Source organism: Macrobrachium nipponense, chromosome 1 (assembly GCF_015104395.2).
Source record: "Macrobrachium nipponense isolate FS-2020 chromosome 1, ASM1510439v2, whole genome shotgun sequence".
NCBI lineage: Eukaryota > Metazoa > Arthropoda > Malacostraca > Decapoda > Palaemonidae > Macrobrachium > Macrobrachium nipponense.
The window spans coordinates 180,120,492-180,142,580 of record NC_087200.1 but is presented as its reverse complement, the minus strand read 5'-3'; positions in this window follow the sequence as shown (position 1 = coordinate 180,142,580).

Here is a 22,089-nt window from a genome sequence, read left to right as displayed (position 1 = left end):
GGAATTTCTATCGCCAGAAATAAATTCTTCTGATTCTGTGTTAGCCAAGCCAAAAATCGAACTTCGGACCACCGGATTTGTAACCAAGCACGAAAACCACTCGTCTAACGAGGAACTGCACTGGCACCAAAGGGGATGAGGGTGGGAAGGGGGTGACACGTAAAAATAACCGAAAACGACAGGTATTAGTGTTTATTCCATAGTTTTCAAGGTCACTGAGATGAATGGTGATACTCGCAATCCCCTTGAAGTCCAAATTAACCCCTGATAGGAATGGCGGGTGAGAAGGGGTGGAATACAAAAATGCTGGGCAATGTAATTGAAGCACTATCACTATCTTAACAGGTAAGGGAGAGAGAGAGAGAAAGAGAGAGAGAGAGAGAGAGAGAGAGAGGTTGATCAGCTAGTTATGAAGTATAATAGGAATACTAGTAATAATTAGGAATAACACAAGCCCATAATACACAAGCGCTTTAACTCGGAGAGAAAGGGCTAAATATTCTTTTCCTTTTATCAATGATGAAATCCTTAACCGCTTTCAAAATCAATAAAGAAAATTTCATAGTAAAAACGGAATTTATGAAACCTAGTACAGCGATAAAGAGATCGCATAATAAAAACAATGATACATTAATTTTGTAATAATTACATTGATAATGGCGATTTCATGACAATTGTAATGATACATACGATTTCATAAATATTGTGCAATAAATAAAAAAGCCATCTTATCGAGGTAAAGATTATCTTACCGTTGTTACGTAAATGAAGACGATTTCAAGAACCAGCATCGATAAAAGAATATTTCTCATGAAAACTAACGACCCTAAAAACAGAAGTGACCGAAACTACATCATCAACGATTCAAGGTGAATACATGAATGCACGAAAGCCTCAATGAACAATAATACATATATGAATAAATCTGAGTCAATGTGATAATATTCAACTGGTGCTTATCTACACTCGCATTAGAACTGACGCTGATGTGCCTTTGTAAGCCGTGAGAGGAAATGGGCAAAACATCAACAACGATTTCATTTTCTCACTTACATTTTATCAGTTAATCGACCAAGAGAGAGAGAGAGAGAGAGAGAGAGAGAGAGAGAGAGAGAGAGAGAGAGAGAGAGAGAGAGAAAGTACAATACTATTACTGACAGGAACGAACAGGATGATGGATACTACAAAAAGCAAAAGTTCCTTTTTTCTCGCTTTTTTTTTGTTTTTCGTTTTTTAACAACAATGAATGTACTAAATATGATTTCTAGTTCAACTATCAAAGGAATCACGTCGTTTACAAAATCCTTATTTCATTCGCATAAGAGAAAGAAATCACTGCTGGTTTGGAGCTCATCATCATTAGGACACTAACTATTAAAGAACCCTCAAAGGGCAGTAATTTGTTCTAAATTGAGCTAAAATATTTGAGATGTGTCTGTTAAGTAAAAACAGGAGGGGCACCGTAACAAAGAAGTCCACTATAGATACTACAGTAAAGGAAGATCTCGGAATAACTTAACTTTTTCTTTTAATCAACCGTGAACATAAAGGAAATGATAACCAGGCTATGAAACATGGAAGGCAGTTTTTGCACATACATAAATATCACATACATAAGAGTGAACTGCAAATGAGCACATTGTAATCATTGAAGAGATTTAAAAATATGAACTGTGTAGCACACTGCCTGGGAAAGGAACTACTGAATGCCATTACAACAGAAATGACTAACATTGTATTGCAGCACAACTGGATTTACATGAAATTGTATTGCAGGAACTTTGTTGGTGTAACACAAGAATACCATAAAGTCAGTCAATCAATCAATACTGCAATCTGCTTCAAATAGAAGTACAACATTCTTTGTCCCATGAAGCATAAAAATCTTCATTAAACTGAAGAGCATGTAACAAAGGACGCTCACTAGAAGGGTGTGAAGTGATGCTAATGAAATCTCTCTCTCTCTCTCTCTCTCTCTCTCTCTCTCTCTCTCTCTCTCTCTCCATTTTTTCTAAGCAAGACTAGTCCTATCAACTTCCATTCTGCCCATCTTTAAACTTAGATTTTCATATGACAGATAACTCTACAAACTATAATATTTGGAATACCTTACAATTACATATAATCATACATACGATTGGATTTTATATATAGATGACATGTATGTATATATATAATATATATGTATATATATATATATATATATATATATATATATATATATATATATATATATATATACATATATATATATTAGATGTTCCAGTCCCTCCACACTTTACTTTATCGATAGGACTAGAAGGGTAGGAGTGATGGAAGATCCCACACGCAGCTGTAGGAGGGAGTGAAAGCAGTTTTTCAAAAACAAGCTCCGACAGGAACACGGATGGGGATGAGTCATAAGGGGAATAGGCTTGCTAGCTTAGCTCTTGGACATTCTTGCCCCAAAACCTATTTTTCTGTGAACCTGTCCGTTGGTGAATTATTTGTTTTCCAAATGCCTGAGGCGTCTTGGGAGGGGCATCCAAAGCTGGCGAAGAGGACTCCCATCCCATTCCCACTAAAGCTCAGAGTCGCACTCCAGGCCATGGTATGCAATGACTGACGAGAGAGACGTAGTTGAATGAAGTTCATGCGCGAACGATTCATACAAAAATTTTGTTTGCCTTTCCATTAGTAACGTAAATAGCAGTATTACTGTTTTAATTTCATAAATTGCCTTTTCACATCGGCATACATAAGTTTAGCAGAGAATTCACGTGTTTTCTTGCTTTGTATCATGTATCGTAAAAGTCGTGAAGCAAGGTGGGTAATTGTGTATTCTGCGTGACGGCGTATGACTGAAAATGCAATAGATTCTGACAAAATTTCTTTCAGATTTATATCCCAAAAGCCGACAGTCACTGCTGGACATACAGTGTAGCAGACAAGTAGAAAAATATTTCAGTTTGTGATACTAGCATGAAATTTGGCACCAGTGTTCCTTTTAACACCCTCTTTTGAAAAATCTGGGTGTCCATGCACAATTTCAATATGCCCGCCTTTTTTCAAATGGTCGCTAGATGTTCTACTTCCAGAACTTTCTGGGACTTGAGATGGTTATCCCTAACATCCTCATTCAGTCGAATTTGGAATGGTTGAGAAACTCTTGTACCAGAGAAATTCCTTGAGTCTGTTTCCTTAAGTACTTGAAAGGAGGGATTTTTGGAAGCACTTTTCATTCTAACCACGCATCTTGCCTTCTTAGATCAAGGGAAAGATGATCTGTATCGACACACATGCTTTCAACAAGCGAAGTTCTAAAGGCTCCTGAGCATATTCTCAACCCCATGTTCTGTACAACATCCAATTCCTTTAGCTTGGTTTTACAAGCTGAGGAATAGATCTGGCAGCCATAGTCTAGCCTGGATCGACACAAAGTATCATATAACCTCAGAAAGGATTTCTTATCAGCCACCCAACTAAATCCAGAAACAACCTTTAAAATACTCAAAGATTAATTTGTGGTCAATAATCATCCCCAGAAATTTTCCTTCATTTTCATAAGGAATGATAGATCATTTTAAATTAAGTGTGGGAACCTCTTCCACATGCCGGCACCTGGTAAATCTTACTGCAACTGTTTTGGAAAAGGAAAATTTGAAACAATTCTCATCTGCCCACTTCACAATAGCATTAATACACCTTTTCAGAAGTTTACATACTGACAATAAATCAGAAGTTTACATACTGACAATAAATCAGAAGTTTACATACTGACAATAAATCAGAAGTTTACATACTGACAATAAATCAGAAGTTTACATACTGACAATAAATCATATCCAGTGCAAGGCAAGGTCAGCGACAAAAAGTGAGCATTTAACAGGAGGCAAGAGTTTTCAAACACACTACTTATTGCCACTGAAAAGAATGTTTACACTTAAAACGTTTCCTTGGGAAGTTCCTTCCTCCTGCACAAAAGGTTGGGAGGAGGGTTTCCCTCTTTTACCTTAAAGAATCTGTCCGTTAAAAAGGAATATATGAATCTGATCATTCTTCCATATATGTCCATCTTGTGCAATTGTTTCATGATATTGATTCTCCAGGCAGTGCACATACGCTTTTTCTAGGTAAAAAAATATGCCTATGGTCTGACGTTGTCTGGAAAATCCTTGCTGGATTTGGTTAGTCAGCCTCAGCAAGGCATCAAATTGAAATGATAATATTACTCCTTTGGTTTCTTGGTGCCAAACTAGTCTTAGTATTTATCATTTTCTCAATCAGCTTACACACTGCTAATAAAAGTTACTAGGGAAGCATTTTTATTAGGCTTTTTATTACGAACAATAATATATATTTTCCGGTCCTTGGGTAAAATTCCAGTTTCCCATATTTTGTATATAATCTTAAGTAAATATTTTTTGGCATCGTCTAGGAGGGGATTTAAGCATTTCATATATGACTGTATCCTCATCTGGAGTCGTGGATTCAGAAGAGAGCACCTCCCGTAATTCTCTTAAGGAAAACTTGTATTATGGTTCAGATTTTCCTGAATCAAATTTCAGAATTCCTAATTTTTTGAAATTCTCGAGAATAATTGTTGGCGCTGGAATCGTTAGAAAAGTGTTTTCCTACCTCATTGGCAACTTCAGTGCTTTAGCCAAGCAATGGAGCTTTTATAAGAAAGACAAAAGAGAAAGTTGGCTTTACTATATAAAAGGAAAAACTCAAAGACTCCACTGACAGTAGTGTGGCGCAAAATAAGAAAATGAAATTATTGCTGGTTTGGAGCTCATCATCATTAAGACACTAACTAATAAAGAACCCTCAAAGGGCAGTAATTTGTTCTAAATTGAGCTAAACTATTTGAGATGTCTGTTAAGTAAAAACAGGAGGGGCACCGTAATAAAGAAGTCCTCCATAGATACTAGAGTAAAGGAAGATCTCGGAATAACATAACTTTTTCTTTTAATCATCCATGAACATAAAGGAAATGATAACCAGGATATGAAACATGGAAGACAGTTTTTGCTTAGCATCTTATTCCTACGCATCTAACTAAATATCACATACATAAAAGTGAACTGCAAACGAGCACATTGCAATCATTAAAGATTTTTTTAAAAAATGAACTGTGTTGCACATTGCCTGGAAAAGGAACTACTGAATGCCATTACAACAGAAATGACTAACATTGTATTGCAGCACTACTGGATTTACAGGAGCTTTGTTGGTGTTAATTGCATTATGGAGTGTGGCAATGATTTATTTACAATAATTGCAGCACCTCCATGAGCATAATCACCAATTGAGGGATAGGAGGTAAATATCGAATAATTTAGTCGAGGATTATAAGGAGAGTTGCCTAACATTGTCTCCTGCAGGCATATAATCCATAGATTAAATTCATGCATTAAGACTTTAATTTGTTCTGTACGGTCTCTGAGACCTTTACAATTCCACTGAAGAATATTGAACATGAATATTAAGGTGGTAAAATGTGCTACTTCCGACTCCTTGGAGGGGAAGTACTGTTCCTAGGAAGGTGAGGAAAATTCTCCTTTATAAGATTGATTGATTGTGTGTATCATATCTGGCGTCACAACATCTGGGTAATTAACTTTATAAGAGATTGTTTTCTTTATCCCTTTTCATTTGAACTGGAATTTAGGTTTTTTGCAGACCATATTTCTGGATGTGATACTGATAATCAGAGTTTCTACTGTGATTCTGTGCACCACTAAGTTTATTGTCTCAGGGCAGCAAGACTGATCAGAACTCACATGTTTTTGGGCTGAAACTGCTTTTGGAACCACTTTTCTATGCGGAAAGATCTCTTCCAAAACACTGAAACTATTTGAGGTTTTTATTTTAAAGCTATCATTATTTGGGGATGTATTTCTTGTGTGCTTCTTAGTGGCTGTAATTAAAGTTTCGTTTTTATTTTTGTTTGTGGCTGTGACAATCAATAGCTCTGAACTAGCTCTATCTAATTATCCTTATTCATTTGGCTTATTCTTGTTGGAAGTATTTTTGGAACACCTTGAATTATTCATTGATTTTTGGCCCCCTTGATTTTGGAGGTGAGCCTGCAACAATCATATTAGTCACCTTTGTATCGACTTCGGGAATATGAGTTTTCTGTGCTTCTGGAAGTACAATTTTTGGTATTGGACTCCAAGGCACTAGCAGGTGTGTGATGCTTACTATCAGATGCAGTTATTGGTAGCCTTGCATTCCTTGAATTTTTCATAAGTTTTATTACCGAAGCATAGGTAGAGTTGGCACTTCTGTTTGCCGCTATCACCACGTGCTTTGCTTCGCTAATGCTGATATGTTCATTATCAGCTCTAGAATTTGGTGTGTAACCACCCTTACATAGAAAACAGTATCGGACTCCTTCACATTCATCAAAATTACCATGCTCTGCAGAGCACAAAGAACATCTTTTGTTCTTTTCAAAATAGTTTTGAATGTGGCCATATTCACAACATTTGTGACACACTGTTTTGGATTTCTTTTATATTTCTTAACCTGTATCCTCTCATGGCCAACAATGATTGTATCAGGTAAGTAATTGGAGAACGTTAAAAGGATAGCTGCACCCCCTCCTAGTTTTTTTACATGAGATACACAAGGAGGACACTGATGGAGAATTTCCTCCTCTTTAAAAACATGCAAGTCGTTTGAGTATAATATCGCTTTCAGTGTCTTAAAGAATCTATGTGATGCAATACATTCGATATTTCCACTTTGAGGAGGTTTAAAATTAGATAGCAAAATTGCTTGGGTTTCATTACCAGCTTTTTTTAGCAAGTTCTTACCATAACGTTTTACATTTCCGATGGGAATGGAACCAACATTCCTCTCAAAACATTCAGCAGTCTTTATGAAAATTTCCCTCCCTCCATATAGGGGGAGGAAGCGCTCTGGTACATGGGCCTGGTCCATGTTCTTCATTCTTAAGGATAAAATCAAATGGTTCATCATTCAAGTTTTTCACTGAAAACACTTTCGTGCTAAGAACTGCATCATTAAGAATGTGGCCATGGAGTCTTTGTTGTGCCTCACTAGCTTCCAAGGGTGAGGAAAATTTAACAAAAGCAGAAAATGACTGCTTGTCTTTTTTTAGAAGTAATTAAATTCTTTCCACTACCAAATTGTATCACTACACTATACAAACATTCATAATCTAATGACAAATTCATATTAGTGCTATAAAGGACGTGGTAAACAATCATCTCTCTGAGTTGGCAGGCAGCTGTTCTACTTCTATCTCACTTTATTCCTATATATATATATATATATATATATATATATATATATATATATATATATACTATACATATATATACATATATATATCTATATACATATACATATATATATATATATATATATATATATATATATATATATATATTATATATATATATATATATATATATATATATATATATATATATATATATATATATGTGTGTGTGTGTGTGTGTGTGTGTGTGTTGTGTGTGTGTGTGTGTGTGTGAATAAGCTTCATCACATAGACAATTGTTTGTGCATTAATGTAATTACTACATCAGAGTCCAGGTAGCTTTACGGCCAAGCCCACCTACTGAGTACGTCACTACCATTCCTTGAAGCTGACTGGTTGGATATAGTTTTGAAAAGTTCGTTTATCTGTTGTTCTTTTCCTCTTTCGCCGAACTAAATACGTTGTGCTAATTATATATATTCAAGAGGAGTGACAGACGATTCTGTCCATAAACACCTGCCAGCCAAGAACTTGGGAATGTGAGGCCTTATAAGTACAAAGACAGTCTTTTACAAAAATGCAAATAAGACCATTTGCAATGAAGTACTGAAAATAAAAAGAGTACTAAAATATTTTTGCATGTGTTATACGTTCAATATTTACATTAGTTATGCGGTTTTCTTTTAATTTTACAAAGAGTATATGAAGAGGTTAGCAAAGAGGTGATGAAGGCTACATCTTCGTTTCAATCATTTTCGCCTCATCATCTTCGTCTTCGTCAGAAGAGCTGCTTCGTGGAACAATAATACCATTTTAGCTGCGAAGACCTTCTCCATCGAAGATGTCAGTTTAAAAATACAGCCCTAAGCATGCACTCATCAAACCACCTCTCAAACCATCTCACCTACACACTCAAACTGTTCAGTTTTTTATCAAGTAAGTATCTTGGATCAGTCAAGTATTTGCATTCTCACACCAATGGCACGAGTGAAAGTTGACTCCTAATAGTCCACACAATACCCTACCCTTTCGGGATCGCATCAATATGCTAGCAGCGGCCCAGATATAAGACAATCCACTGCTGGGAGTTGTGTCCCACTAATGGGGACTGACTCCCCACTCCAAATGTATTGGTGGGCTTCCGGACAAAAGCCAGGACTCCCATCCCCAAACACCAGCTCCCCTACTAGTATTTAAGTCAGCTAATTTCTCCATTAATGAAAGCATTAAGCCCTGGATACCGAAAGTCTTCGCCCTACCCTATACCCCGGAGTGATGACACTAAACTGATTACAGTGGCTCAAAAGCAGCGCAAACCAGCTTACTGGGACAAAATTAGAGCATTACATGAATGCAGTTATCCCCACTCTTACCGTCTAGATGGGCAAGCGTAAGAGAATGCTGAGAAACCTATCCCCAGAACCAACTCCGTCTTTGGAATCCATGGGCCAGTTGTAAGAGATAGTCCCATCCCTGAGTTATCACTATGCTCATAAATTGACATACATCAGGTACAATGTTATCAGGTGGATGGCAAAACCACTAAAGATTACAATACTAATGTCTAAAGTTAATTCCAATAACAGCAATGATGTCCTATCTTGACAAAGAAGACAATAAAAAGAGGAATGGTTTGTGCAACAAGATGAAGGGAAGCAATGCAAATTAAACAGTAAAAGGATTTAAAACTACAACTGAGGCTGAGGAAACAAGTCAGCTGTTATGATACATTAATTAAAGCTTTAATATATTCAGCAAGGAGTTAATAACTTTAGTGAAAACACTTTTTATTCATCATCTATTTTACATTTTGAAATTAGAAAATATTTTGAAATTTGAGAATAGAATTTATCCAATAGCAAGAGGAGTGACTTAATTGATTAGTAAATAATGTAAGCTTATTTTGCATATATTGCACTCCAGCATGAGCGCTGTCATCCTGCATTAATTTAAAATACAATATAGGAACTGATCACTGAGGTACTTAATTCATATTAAGGCTTTTTGGGTTTCATTCTATTTACGAAATATTATAAACATATTGTATATGTGTTGCACTCGTTGTCAGGCATGAAAGTTGTCATCCTGCGGCAAAGGCCGTGCAACACAAGCTGCTACCATGACTATCTGCATAAATAAAAAATAATACAATAAAGAGCCAGATCAGTGAGGTATTTACTGATATTAATGTTATATACTTTTTCTTCTAGTTTTACAAATCTCAGCAGGTAAATATTTCCTGCCAGCATAATGGGGAGCTATGACGTTTTTAACGAGTTTACTTTTTTATGTATTGTATCTTCTCTCAGGGCATCCGTACGACGAATAGGTCGGCATTGCATCCTAAGATATTAAGAAAATCATATGAATTGGTCTTATGTACTAAATCAATGGAAATGACAAAATATTACACAAAATATCCATGAGAATACTCATATATGCATTACTTATTATAATATATTGTGCTATTGTTACTTTTCAACTAAATCTGGTTTCTGTTTATAGCGACGCAAGGGAATGGCGGGAACGGCAAGATGTCAACAATCGTTTAAATAAAATACAAATTTGAAACGTATATCAAAGTTCGGTGAACTTTCCAAAGTTTGCCTTTGTAACTAGAAAATAAATGCAATAATTTACAATATGTATAATTTCATGATATCATTTGGTGAAAATTAAAACATTACCTCCAATTATAGGAAAATAACATTAAGAAAATAATGGCAATTTTCCATCGGTCATAAATAGTATTCCAACACCTGAACTATATTTTCTTCCTATTATGTTCAAGGATAAAAAATACAGTAATCGATTTAGAGTAATATAGCATAAATCACTGCATATTAAGAGATAAGCGCAGTTACTTTTGTATTGAATCCCATAAGAAAATTCCCTTTTGGGTAGATAAGCCGTTGACTCCACCCTCGTAACTGATTGGTCCGTCAGATACTTGCTTCAACCACAGGCAGATACACGGCCTCCTCTTTTACTTTTACTCCAAGAGTTTAAGAGCCCTCTCGCAGGTCACAAGGCTTCAACATAGAATGTAAATATTCTAGGGAGAAGCCACGCGACTTCATTATGGTATTCTCTCATTGAAAGTGCTGATCTTTGGAGGTTTTTAAAAACACGAGTCGATAGACGTCTGATGAAAAGGAGTGTGAGATAACCTTAATTATGAAATGCCAAGATTAATTTCTCACTTAATTCTGTATATTAAAAAAATCTGTTTGCTTCGCTGCCATGATTTTCGATGAAATTCGGTTGAAGCCTTATAAGATTCTGGTTTTCGTGAATTTTACACATCTGTATTTTTTCTTAAGATACCACAAATAGCTAAAACATCTGTTAAAGAGAGAGAGAGAGAGAGAGAGAGAGAGAGAGAGAGAGAGAGATATAATGTAAAAAGGAATGTTGAAATCATACTGGCTTTGTTAAAATTAGAAACATACACGCATACATGGCAGCTTTTATTGTTTATGGTATTCCCTAGTTTATAAAAGTAATATCATTATCCGTAAGTGAAATGAAAGCATAATATCTTACATGTAGTTTATGTACAAATATATGTAATAACCGAAAATTAAAAAAAATCATTTGAAAATACCCGTAAAATAAGAAAAACAAGAAATATGGGACACGGAGTAAAATAAGATTTGAACCTCTCACTCCAATGAACTGGGGCAAGCGATCGCAACATCGGCTGGATGCATAAGCTCACACAGAAAAATGACCTCTAAATTTATTTCTGCCCCATAAACACGCAAAAAGTCGTCTATGTAAGACGAATGTATTACCTCCTAAAGTCAGATAAGCTTTTTTTACTTTCTCACAAATCACACGACGGTCTATTTCGCACGGTCGCTCCTGGTTCTCTTGACTTGTATGAAGACTTCTAAAGAATGCATTTTCTTTTGGGAATACGATATCAAGATCCACCGTCCGACGTCGATCAATGGGATTTCTCTGAGAAAGGCATCAAATGACGGTGCCGAATTCAGGAAATAGGATTTTGCTTCGTGTCAATACGCGCCTTCGACGGATAGCCTGCTCCTATGAAGTGGTGGAGGATTAGACTGATGCAAGGAAAGCAGGAGATAACGAGTTTGCACATATACCTTGGCGTTACCACAGTTCAGACTTGCCCTGGCGATGGTAAGACTTTTCAAGAGGGAGACTGAGAATAGAAAATTCTTTTACGAAAGACATACATTAAAAAAAAATAAATAAAACAGTAGCAGCAACTTTTGGTAGTCTATCGTGGCGAAGTCACCGCCATGCTTCTGTCCAGAATCAAATCTTCAAACACTATTACTCAGAGGTCTACTAAAAAAAAAATTGAAGTACGTAAGTGCGTCATTCCAAAGTTACCATAACTTAATTTGAGAATGGGGAACTCATTTGTAAACAGAGTAGCTTCGTGACAACCAAAATGTGAATTTCCGACAATGGCAACATTGCCTCCCTCAATGGCAGCATTTGCCTGTTTGAAAGCAATAATATACCGCTCATACTGGAATCTGTACGATGCAAATTCTGATGCTCCTGAGAATATAAAACCCGCATTACAGTTACTCTCCAAATAACCGGTCAGTATCTATTGCAGCAAAAGAAAAACTGTTCTGAAACGCACATAACCTGATTCGTAAAGCCCTAAGAAGTCAGTAATATATATATATATATATAATATATATATATATATATATATATATATATATATATATATATATATATATATATATCCTAAGAATAGAACAAATTCACTCGGGAACATATGGAAGTGTCAGATTTGAAAACAAATCAGATACATTCACGAAATTTTACAAAGATAATGACATCCCTCAAACCATTATCATTGCTTTGCTGAGAAAACTAACACAGAAAGGGATACCCACATATTTATAAAGGAAAACAGAGTTATGAGATCTAAGGCGAAATGTAAATGAGAACAAATTAGTGAAAAACGCTAAGTAATCATATACATGGATAAATAAAGAGAAAAATAGATCATATTCACAAAAGTGTTTTAATGTTACACTCAAAAGAGCATCAACATCTGTACAACTGCCGTTACGCCACTTGTAAAATTAGTTATCTCTTCCATATCACAGTTGTGAGCACAGGGAAAATTTACTCGATATATTAAAATCATAAACATCTATGAATACTGAGCTGCTAAAACATGCTGTTCCTCTACTAAAACCTATCAATATAAGGCAACAATCCATCTCACTTCATTCAGTGGAATATGCTGACATTTACCAAATCGAATTGAGTTGAGAATATTCCAGTCCTTACAACATCGACATCGAATAACCGAATAGCAATTTGTTTTGTTTTGTGACAGATTCCTTCCATCAGTAAATCACATTTAAAACCTACGATTCCTTTCGTAACTAGTCTCTGTCTTTCCTTCATTCCGTGAAAATCAGCAAAAAGTAGTCACTCAATAAATCATTTCATCCTCTTCCGATACTCGCGTGAGAACTAAGCCTACATTTCCGACGAATTTCGAATGCTTAAACTATTATTTTATTTAGTGTTTCACAAACAAATGTCCCTACAATCTTTCTCTTCTTAAATACTTTCTCTTTTCACAAAACGTCTGAAAATATGGAAGCTGAACCTATCAAATTCAAAAGAATTCTATTTAATACAAAGAGGTACAGTATATAATATATGGGATTTAAAAAAAAAAATCAGAATCAGACGACTTCACTCCCATCGTCTGTTAACCTTTGTCGTATGGTCGTGGTCTTCTGCGTGTTTATCGATAGAATTTTGAACACTGTTCTCGAGACTTGATAGCCAGAACGCTCCCTCGAATCCGTCGTTAAGTATATATTAGTTTAACCAGACCACTGAGCTGACTAACAGGTCTCCTAGGTCTGGCCCGAAGGATTAGATATTTTTACGTGGTTAGGAACCAATTGGTTACCTAGCAACGGTACCTACAGCTTATTGTGGGATCCGAACCACATTATATCAAGAAATTAATTTCGATCACCAGAAATAAATTCCTCTGATTCCGCGTTGGCCGAGCCGAGAATCGAACTTCGGACCACCGGATTGGTAGTCGAACGCGAAATCCACTCGTCCAACGAGGAACTCTAATCCGTCGTACACGTCCGACTTCACTATCCAATAGATTTTGTGCAACTGAAATCGTGTGCCCGACGGCACCTAATTTGATCGGTCTTTAAGGACTTCAAATGTCAAAATTTTGAAATTCCTGCTCAATAAGCATCATTTAGCCAATGCATTAGAAGAATTAATATCTATTAAAAATACAACATACTTCACCATAAAACAATCTTCATAACATATTCAAATGTCAAGTTTACATGAGATTATCTCATTCCCAAAGATCAATATGTAACACAAAAAACGAAACAAAATCTAGCAATACACGTGAGTGTCTACATAATACTGGAATATAGCCCCTTGGACGACGATTGCAAGCTCACCGCAACCAAGGGGCTATATTCGAACATTACTATATAGACTCCCACGACTTTATGCCAACATTGGGAGAATTAATAGAAAGCACTGACATCATACACATAGAAGTCAGGTTCTGCAGATTGCAAGCAAAAGACGACGTAAGTAAACACTCTGACACACGTTTTATATATATATATATATATATATATGAGGAAGCCAGGTACTATGTCGTACCTCTAAGTAAATGGGGATACAATCCACAATGAAGTAAATTCCTCTTGTAGTTTAAAATATATAGTTCTTGTATAGGATTAGAGCTAATCCTATACAAGAACTATATATTTTAAACTACAAGAGGAATTTACTTCATTGTGGATTGTATCCCATATATATATTATCATATATATATATATATATAGATATATATATATATATATATATATATATATATATATATATATATATATATATATAGTATCATATATATATATATATATATATATATACATATACACGTATATATACATATATATATGTATATATATATATATCTATATTATATATATATATATATATATAATATATATATATATATATACTATATTATGATCCCCTTTGTTTCCTCCATGGAAGTAACGTTGAAAAGCACACACCTCTGATTTTTTCTCTCAATGACGCATCCCGCTTCGACCTTTTTCTTTCGCCTGTGCTGCCCTCTATCATTCGTTGCAGGTATAAAGGGGGCACGTGGGAAATGCTGCCTCATTTCCTCCCGAAACCCAGTTAGAGTCAGGTCACACCTGATAACTACCCACTGGCCATGTGGAGCATCCACCTGGCTCCACGATCAGACTTATGCGTGCCACCACGTGAAAAGCCCTTGCCTATCGGACGCCTTGAAGAAGTCGACTCCCTTCAGGGGAAAGGTAACGTACAAAAGACTGGTGGCAATCTATTTATATTCCATTTTCTTCCTTATCAGTGCTTGTTGAGACCCTGGATATCCGACCGCCCACCCCCCACCCCCCCCTACCACACAAATATTTATAAATGTTTGTACTGCAGGCCTACTGCAAATTACCTGCTGTGAGGTGGATTTTTCCCTGTGCTTCTGCTCTGGGCCAGACATTGCATGCTGGAATCAACACACATGTCCTGGACACGTGCTCAATGCTCCCAGCAATTAATCCAGTATTTGGCCTTAAGTGAGCGTCGTTAGTATCATATTGGCGCCTCGAAATCAGTAAAGTAACGTTAAGGTGTAAATACATTCCCCAATAAATTTCAACTCTAGGAGTTACCTTTCGAATTTTCCTTTAACTTATATTTCGCCTTCAGCCGACCCCCTCCTTTTGTATCTGATTAAGCTGATCAGTCTCTGCGTTAAACATGGTCAGGTAGAAAAAAGCATCCATGAAGGAACCATCAGCCTCAATTCAAATCAATATAGATATATATATCTATATCATATATATATATATATATATATATATATATATATATATGTGTGTGTGTGTGTGTGTGTATGTATATATATATATATATATATATATATATATATATATATATATATATATATGTATATATATATGTGTATGTATATATAATATATATATAGACAAATAGATATGCATATATGTATATGTATATTTTAATTTATATATATGTATATATACATATATCTATATATATATATATTATATATATATATTATATATATATATATATATGTCAGCAATAAGTCACCAAACAGCACGTGACAAATATGTACGTAAGTAGCCACATGAAAGGTGAAAAATTAAAAGACCGGGTACCAAGCGATTTCGTGTATTGCGTACACTTCTTCGGGGTACAAATTAAATTAAATAAATAGAAAACATAACATATATATATATATATATATATATATATATATATATATATATATATATATATATATCCTTGTATTGTTATTGTCATTTTTTAATCTTTAAAGCTTTTTAATTTTGTGAACACCATTGTAAATTTAATTACTGTTTTTTATTTTTATGTCTTTTTAGCCAGAAAAAGATAGTATGGGTGATCCCGAAGCCCACTGTTTTCCTTATACATGCATCCTACTATATATATATACATAACAGAGCAGTTATGTATTTTCCCATCACGTTTCTTGGAAATAGGTCCTTTAATGTTAAAAAAAGAGTAACCAAACTTCTGCATGAATTCTACCCACAAGTAAACATTTCGAGTAATATTTAAGCCTAAATCTACATTACAAAAATTCTTCAGGTTCAAGGATGTGATACCAACTGAACTACAGTCAAGCTATTGTGTATAAGTATAAGTGTCATTGCTGTAGTGCAATGTACATTGGAAAATCTAAACGACAGTTCAGGGTTCGCATCTTCGAAACATCTCGGAAGATCTGTTAGGACAAATAGGCCATTAAGCAAACCACCATTTAGTGCCATTCGTCAACACTCTGAAGAATATGACCATCCTATCAATGTAGATTCCTTTTCAGTCCTTACCTGCATAACCAACGCAATGGAGCTCGGAGTGGTTGAGTCTCTATATAACCTTAAGAGATAGACCCTCTCTTTGTAATAATGAAAGGTCTGTTGAATTGCTGTGTTTTTTTAGATTTTTAGATTTTTTTCTGCTCTCTTTGACAACAAACAATGTATTTCTCTATATTTTAAGATTTTGCTGCGAGTTTTAGGTTATTATGTCTTGTAATTGTAATTTTATATTTTATTTTGCTTCGTTAATTTTATTTAATGTAACTTATAGTATTATGTAATTTTATCTTATTATTTTGCTTTGTTTTAATGTACTTATATTACGTCATTGATTTTATTGTAAATATATTTTCATTTATAGATGCCCGATGACGGAGAAAGTAAATCTCCGAAACTAGTCGCAAATAAAGATGCTCTTCATTCAAGCCCTGGTTTTAATATTTATTATATAAATGGTATATATATATATATATATATATAATATATATCTATATATATATATATATATATATATATATATATACTATTCTACAATGTAACAATTATCAAATTAGAAACTAAACCTTGCTCAGAAGATAATTACAAGAAAATTTGGAGTAAGAAGGTACACTGCAGCTAGCTGGGCTCCCTTTTATTACCGCTCTTATTTGCTAATTTAAAAATCTCTCATGAAGAAAAAATTCAGTAGGATTTGTGGACTGTTGCTAATGGCATATCTCTCTCTCAGCCCTGGTCTGTTATCTTCTACCAATAGATTGCTCTGTTTTTCAGAGAATCATACAAGATGAGCTAACCTACCCATAGGGCAAATTGAGGAAAACTTCCCTTTTCCTAAATCAGGAGAGGAGTTGTTGAGTGAGTCAGTAGCTAATGAATGATCATCGGAGTCACAAGTTGTACTTTCATCTCCAAGGACATGTATCTTTGCCTCTCTATCCTGACAGCAATTCCAGCACTCACTAAGACATTCGACCACACACTAAAGGAAGGAACAACACAACTCATTCATTAGGAAGTACTATATGCAATTTGCAAAGGTGCATCTGGGAAGCAAGGAAGTCTGCCTTCTGTCTGTTACCTTGACCTTCTTCTCTCAAAGTTATAATTTTTCCATTCAATTCTATTCTTAAATGCAGTGAAACATGTGTCTCAGGTGTTCCCTTGAAGACCTTGGATTAGAGTACAAGCTCCCATTTACCAGAAAAAAATTAACAGAATGCTCCATCCTGATTCTTGCTTTAAATTAGAATGTGGGAGATGGTAATCAGGGAAGTGTGTTAATTAGACATCCCCCGTTCCTACAGGGGTGATGTCCTGTGTTTTTATACCAAATGTGCGTCTATCCTGACCCAAGGTTTCCGGGAATTGTATCATTAGAAAACACCATCGAAGTTACCTTCCTTTTACGAATGGACTGGAGTGTCATTATTATTGCACACCATTTCAAGTAGGATATTTCCAAATTTACTATATAGTGGTGTCCTGGTGTTATTTACACTGTTATTTACCTCGTAAAGTTGTAATTACAGTAATCGTAAATTACTAGGATTATTACGTGGTGACCTTTACCCATTTTTTGTTCTATTCCCCTTTACATCTATGGCCATTAAGAATAATTACTCACCATAGGAACATAAATAATGGCGGACCCTGCTAGGATTAGCATTTTATTGTTGACTTTAGAGAAAAATATTCCCATGGCAAATTGGATCAGGAAGATGGACAAGTGAAATCTTATTCTTTCATGAACAGTGTGCTTTAAGTGTGTAATTTGCATCTAGGAACTTGTAAAATTATCATCGGGAATTAATTCTGATTAAAAAGTGAAAGTTAGCTGGTGTAAGCCAGGTGCAAAGTTTTCACTGTCGCATTTTTCACAAAGACACGAGTTAGGTAGGGTTGCATGTTAGCTAATTGATTAGTTCAGGGCCATGCAATGCATGTGGCACATTTGCTGCATCTTATATAGACTTTCTAGGGTAGTGCTAGGCTAGTTATTTCTTTTGTGAAAACTTAGGAAACATTCTCAAAGCTATAGAAAGAGTTAAAAGCTGGAATCTGTTTTGAAAGAATTGGCAATTTTCTGAGCCATAATGTAGGAGGTAAGAAGCAGTCACCCAACCAGCCCACTAATTTCTGCCCCTTGTTGGTCAGTCGTCCTTACACATAACCTTCTTGACTGCAGAGTCACAGGGTTCTTTAAAAAAATTTCCTGATCATGTAGACTAATTGTATGTGTTTTTCAAAGTGTAATAATCTTCATAACTCATGCGTGCATCATTCACTCAGAAAAGGTTTGTGAATCTCATTTTGTAATTCCTAGCTAGAACAGGGCTCTTCTGGTCCTGATCACATGATTTTTTATTTTCTGGGTGCAGATGTCCTCGTTCCCACACACGCTTGCACCATTGCAAGTCTCTTTTTAATTATAAGCTACTGCAATTATGCAACACAGCCTTGTCGGGTGAATATAATTAAGTGAACAAACTATTACAGGCATAAATATTCAAGGCTTTTACGTCCGGAAATAACAATCATGAAAATTACAAACCCATTAGTAGCCTGTCCATAATTACTTTTATCAGTACACAAATTATGCTGATTTTATTTCTGTATCTTTTCTACACACACCCTGACCTCAGACTCATCACTCTGAATGTCCATTTAATTATTCTAATCTGTTCTTATTGAACAAAAATCTTTATTCAGTGTATAACCTGCTTACACACTTTGAGAGTCCCTCCATGTTCTAAGAACACGTGATACAAGCTCTACGAGCACACCTTTCATTGACCTTTCTCCCCCCACCTTATGAGTGCCACCTCCACTGACACTCATCCATGCTCATCTGAGCAAAACCTCTGGAGTAGGGCATTCGCCTTAATTTCTACTACTGTGACCCGTTGAGTGCCAGTGAGTCCCTCATACAGGCCCACATACTCTAGGGGTACCACACGTTAAAAGTGCCAACCCTGTCTGTCTGTTTGACAGTCAAGATCAAAGCTTCTTCCTACTTTCCCCCCACTCTTACAAGTGCCACCTTCATTGGCACTCCACTGCTGTACGTTCTTAGGAATGTTAACACGCACTGCTGAGAACAAACCAAGCTTTGTTACATGCCTCTTGAGTGGCAGATGGGGCTCACATAACCCGTTGTCAGTTGAGACATCACACTATAGGTGCCAGTTACCCGCTTGAGGACAGAGTGAGACAAAGCTTATCTGGACTGCAGTGCCTTTCCTTGGCACTTGCCTGTGCCCTCCTGAGACATAATACTTTGGGGCCACCAACATGCCTTCCAACACTGAAGACCTACAACATTTCCAGGGATTAGACTTGGAAAAGAAGCCTCTGGGGAGAAGCCCTCACCATTTGCATCAACACCCAGGTGGAAAGGGCTCAACAAGAATGACATGAACATGATGAGCAGGGACCTGCAGAACAAGAAAGACTTGGGGCTCTGCTGCCACCTCCCGTTCCCAGCTTTGTCCCACTGCCAATTCATTTGGGGCTAAGCGAGACTACAGTAAAGATTTATTTATCGGGATTGCAAGGTAGTCAGGCATGCATCCACACATTACATCAGGGAGACACTAAGTGGAGAGAGCTCCCTAACATCACTGTAGGCCCCTTGGACAGCTCAGGACTGGCCCGTGAGCTTTCAAACATAACTGACACTGAGTTGGAGATCAGTTTGATACTGAGCGACATAGAGCCTCTCAAAACTTGCATTTGGGATGATGAATGCATCACTATATGCTGATTTAATGGGCATTAATTGGACCTTCCAACGGTTTGCCCCACTATCGCCCAGCACGACTCCCTAATGACAAGAGATCATTGGTTCAGCATCATTGACAAACTTGCAACCAGACATGCCATGCTACTCGTATAAGACTTCTTACAATGGAGAGATTCCAGAATACCTCTAAGATGCATGACTGCATTGCCACACGAATCTAAGGGTGAGAAACTCACTCAAGATGATCCCTTACAGGATGTCTGCCTCGGAGAGGTGCCATGGCTCTTGGAACCTTCCACGATTACTAATGCATTCCAATAATCCTATCTAATCACCACAGGCAGATGCCTTTGAACCTAGCCTTAGCCCTGACAAGCTGATCGTTGCAAAAGCGGAAGACCCAGACTTGCAGGATATCCGAAAAGACGCCCCTACAGACTTTGCCTCTCTCGGAGACCACTACAAGGTAAGACAGATCCCACCAACATCCTCTACGAGCATCTGGTAGTGCCAGAGAAGCAGCAACAGAAGGGCTTTAGTCTTCCAGAAGGTGTACAGATCACATGGAATTAAATAGCATTGGATGAATGATCAGGTTAGGGTAGGATTATGTTCCCATGACCCATATCTGAAAGCCTAGTTGCACTCCCCAATATCTGAAAGTGCATACTATATGTTGTATCAGTGGTTAAAGGATATATCCTCACCCTATAACAAAAACAAAAGCAATGGCAGCACAATCTTCGAAGTCGACGTCTTTCCTGAAGGGAGTTAGTACGACTAAGTGGAAGCTTTGTTGCTTGTGCCAAGTGGACTCACATGAAAGACTATATCATATATATATAATATATATATAATATATATATATATATATAAAATATATATATATATATATATATACTATATATATATACATGGTATATAGATATATATATATATATATATATATACTATATATATATGTACATATATATTATAGTATATAATATATATATATATATATATATATATATATATATATATATATATATATATATATATATATATATATATATATATAAAAGAGGATGCATATGGTGATGGCTATGTTACCCTTGCTACAAATATTCCTGAATTTTATAAGTTAAATAAAATGCATACACAATTCCATCCCCAAGGGATTGATAGAGGTGATGGAATTTTGCAGACCTTTGAAAATAACAACCTACAAATCATGTATGCTTTAGTTCAAAACCACAAACTAGAAAGGAAAAGGAAGTCATCCTGTAAGACAAAAGTAGATGATGATGCCCCATCAGCAAAATTCAGAAGTAGTAGCCAGAAGGCAGGTGAAGAAGATGCAGGAGAATCTAAAACTGAGAAAGAAGGAATCTGCTTTGTTTGTAACAAACCAGCACAAATCAAAGAATTATGATTGGTCATGACATTGGCTTTACACAAAAAACTGCAACAGTGTGCCATGAACCAACTAGATATAAAAAAAAACTTCTGGCCACACGTAAAAATAATATATATATATATATATATATATATATATATATATCTATATATATATATATTATATATATATATATATATAGATATATATTTCCGTCCGCTGTCCGGTCGGTTGGATGAAGGAACTTATGAATAAAATATAAAATCATATGATTTGCTGTAAGGGCCACCAGGACTCACTTTTGACTTACCTTGAGTTAGAAAATCACTGAGTCAGATAAGGCCGCCCGGAAACCAGCCATTTATATTTAAGTTAAGTTTATTTACAAAAATGAACAGTCTTGAAACAAACTGAAAGGCAGATAAAACCCGTGGAGAGGGCACAAAATACCATGATACGTTACTCTATTATTCACAATAGCAATTCGTTAACGGCTGCCACTTAACATGGGAGATGGGCCGAAATCACGTCTATGCAAGACTGGTTGCCAATTATTGATGATAATATCTTCTACGGTAAGTGGGCGCTTAGCAAGGAGGCAGAAGCTCGAAATTCAGGACAACAGGAATATGGAAGAGCATTCCAGGTTACAATCAACATAATACAAAGACTTCTTTCACAAAAATTATAAGACACTATGGAGGGAAATTTATCACGAAACTTATTCATAATAATGCACGATGGTGGGAGAACTCTAATATTTAGTTGAATAGCTTGAACAAGTCAC